Source organism: Salvia splendens, unplaced genomic scaffold (genome assembly GCF_004379255.2).
Source record: "Salvia splendens isolate huo1 unplaced genomic scaffold, SspV2 ctg200, whole genome shotgun sequence".
Lineage (NCBI taxonomy): Eukaryota > Viridiplantae > Streptophyta > Magnoliopsida > Lamiales > Lamiaceae > Salvia > Salvia splendens.
The window spans coordinates 1-3,216 of NW_024598838.1; the positions used below are offsets into that span (position 1 = coordinate 1).

Genomic DNA, 3,216 nt, shown 5'->3' on the forward strand with positions numbered 1-3,216 from the left:
GGGGCTCAAGCTAGCAAGAATTCATATAGTGCTAAGGGGAAGAATCCCTCCAAGAGTTCATAAAAGTTAAATAATAATAATAATAATAATAATAATAATAATAATAATAATAATAATTTGCAGCCTTTATTTGATTTGGGTTAATGTTACGGTGAAGTTCAGTTTTTGTTCACAGTTATTCCTTGTCCATTGTAGCATTTTTCCTTTATAATCATAGGAATTTATGGCTTCATATCAAAAGAAGTTCCCCATAAATAATTGATCCTACTTCTGAAGACTCCATTTTTATGCACACAGTTTCATTTTTTTTATCATTAACTATACTGATGACTTTACTTGGTTTTCAAATGCATCAAAGCTGTCCCATTAGTAACAGCAGCTTAGTCATAGTATTAGAATATTTCTATTTCAGTATGAGCTAAACATCCTGTCAAAGTACATAGCAGCCAGCCAATACAGGGCATGTAGATTTACACTCGTCGTTCTAGTTTCTTGGTTAACTATAAGGAGGGTAGGAGCCTCTGAGCAAGGTGATGAACAAACTCAATTATACGGGATCCATGCAGTACGATATGAAATGAAATGAAATCAAATCTATGGTGTTTGGCATTATGAATGCCAAAAATTCTCATTTTGGTTATTCTTTTCTCTCACACCTCCAAAGCGTATTGTTTCCCAGGCTACCAAGTGGGAATCGCATGCCTAGGAAAGTGCTGCTCAAGAATGTCAATGGACGGGATAAATGGGTAAGTTGCTAACTGCACATTGTGCTCTGTAATGAGAATTTTAAAGATGGATATTTTTAGATTATGCAGATGAAGTAAATTCTGCGTTCTGTTCTATGGGAAGCATTGGATGTTACAGATCCTTTCATATCAGTAGGACTGCTGCTTCTCGACACTAGGGTTCATTTATACATTAGCATGCTACGAATGCTGTTTGTCTCGTTTGGAGTCCTTACAGCTGTTTTGCCTCCTGTTGAGGAGCCAATGAATCAGGTATTAACTCAGCTTTTGCTTGTAAGGCAACTGTGGTTTGATTTATTGCTGTGTTTCTCATGTTCTGAAGTCTTCACTATAATAAATTATTCCTACCAACTATTTTCGACAATTCGCGTTAGGCTTTACGTTGCAGCAAATCTCAACTTTGCCAACGAAATGGAACAAAAATTTAGTGGTGAAGACCTTTTTGCTACTCTCTATGTCAATATTTTCTCTCTTGTTATTTTTCTCTCTTTTTTTTTGTAATTGTGATTGGCAGAACACACAACGTGGAATCATGTCAGGACCACTGAGTTTTTACTCCAAGAAATGATCATCAGAAATTGAATTAACTAATGTAACTAAACAGAATCATTATAATTATTATATGGAATCATTTTTCTTGAGACAGAAGTCTAATGCTCTTCATTGCTGGTGGGTCATTATTGGAATATATTGCTAAAAAACAACAAAGAAGGGAAAATAGGGTCCATGAAAAATGTTGCAATAATGTTAGATTTTGTAAAATTTGACCCAAATAAATTAGTAGAGGCAAAGAGCATGAGCATGGAATATGTTTTCAATCTATATAACCACAAACATATCTAATTGATATTAAGTTTTTTTTTGTGTCAGACTCTACCATATTTTGCAAAATGCACTATGAAGCTATACAGTATTTTGGAATTAGATTCCTATCAAATTACTAGTGGAAAAGTATACATAATTTATGTTAAATAATTACCACCACTAACTTAAAGCAAAGCATTAGAGGAGAAATGTTCAATCACATTACTACAATAGGGGTAGTTTAGGTGGAACGTGTGTATTTTTTTATTTTGAAGTATCGTATACACGTAAAAATAAAAAAATAATACTCCCTTCTTTTGAAAAAAGTTTGCAACACACTGTGAATGACGTGAATTTTAATAAAAAAATGATTAGTAGTGAGAGTGTGGAAGGGTTAGTATTCTAAATTTCGTGGATGACGAGAGTAACGGTGAATACTGAATATTTTAAATGATTCTAAATTTCGTGGATGACGAGAGTAACGGTGAATACTGAATATTTTAAATGATTTTTGAGGGATTAAAGAAATGCTAGTTGCTTGTGGCTAAGGTTTCCATTGTCTATATATTCTTCAATAATGATGTAAAATTAAGACATATGAAGACTTAGGTGGATGCTGTCTCCACTTTGGCATAATTCAATATCATCAATAATATACTACATGTTTTTTTTTGTTTGTGTTTTTTTATGGTTATAAAAGAAATAAAGCATCAGCATTTATACAAATACCAATCAACTGGACTGTGACATGAACCAACAATCCACACTTTTTAGTACGTCACATTTTTTACAAAATTATTTCCCAACATAGAATTCATCATTTTCAATTTAAAATTATTTTGTGCCACAGCCATTAGTTGAACTCACTCAAAATTCAGATAGTTTGTCATCTCTAACTTGTGTAGAATATTCTTTACTTAAAAGAGAGATAAATTCGTTATTCGAAATATGATTGCTGCAATTGCAATCAAGAATATATTATAATTCTATGCAATTAGTTTATACTTAAGTTCTGACAGATAATATGATCAGATTTTTGGGTCAATTAGGTAGAAATTCTCTAATGCTGAGGTCAGTTTAGGTCCATGAATTTTTGACCAATTAATAATTGCAAATCTATTCTACCCTAAATGAATGTAAAAGTAAGATATCAATCACATGATAAAGTGAGAACCTAATATTAATTAAAATCTGAAATTATTGTCACAAAATAGGAAAGAACATTAAAAATTAGGCATATTCGCAAGCCGACTAGACTTTAATTTTTGGTATAGGTCGTCTCTTTGATTCTGTTATGTTTTTGAATTTATATTTTATAGTACAAGATATATAATAAAAGACAAAAATATCAAAGAATTTGGAACACAATCAAATATCTTGATTCTTAGACTATAGAAAGTAAAATCACCGAAGGTGGTGTGACATTTAATCAAAGATCGCATGTCTTCGATTCTAAAACAAAACAGATACTAGTATGCAATTTGTGAATATGTTCGAAAAGCCATTAAATATGAAACGAGGTAGTATTATATTAATAAAGAATGAGATGGGAATTTTTTTTTATGAAATGAGAAGTACAACAACTAGAATTATTTCAATTATAATTAATATAATATTACATTGTTTTGATGTTTACTACGTGCATGAAATCGTTTTGGCTGACGTT

At 31.4% G+C, this 3,216-nt stretch overlaps 1 long non-coding RNA gene across 3 annotated transcripts; it reads left to right on the forward strand.

Moving 5' to 3' along the window:
* Nucleotides 1–61: 61 nt before the first annotated feature.
* Nucleotides 62–1,384, forward strand: LOC121789290. 3 transcript variants are annotated; one of them, XR_006048016.1, is made up of 2 exons: nucleotides 62–746; nucleotides 793–1,384. It is a non-coding gene; the product is annotated as an uncharacterized LOC121789290 (long non-coding RNA). The 3 variants fall into 3 exon arrangements; XR_006048015.1 differs by having other exon boundaries at nucleotides 807–1,384; XR_006048014.1 differs by having other exon boundaries at nucleotides 816–1,224.
* The last annotated feature ends 1,832 nt before the right edge of the window (nucleotides 1,385–3,216 follow it).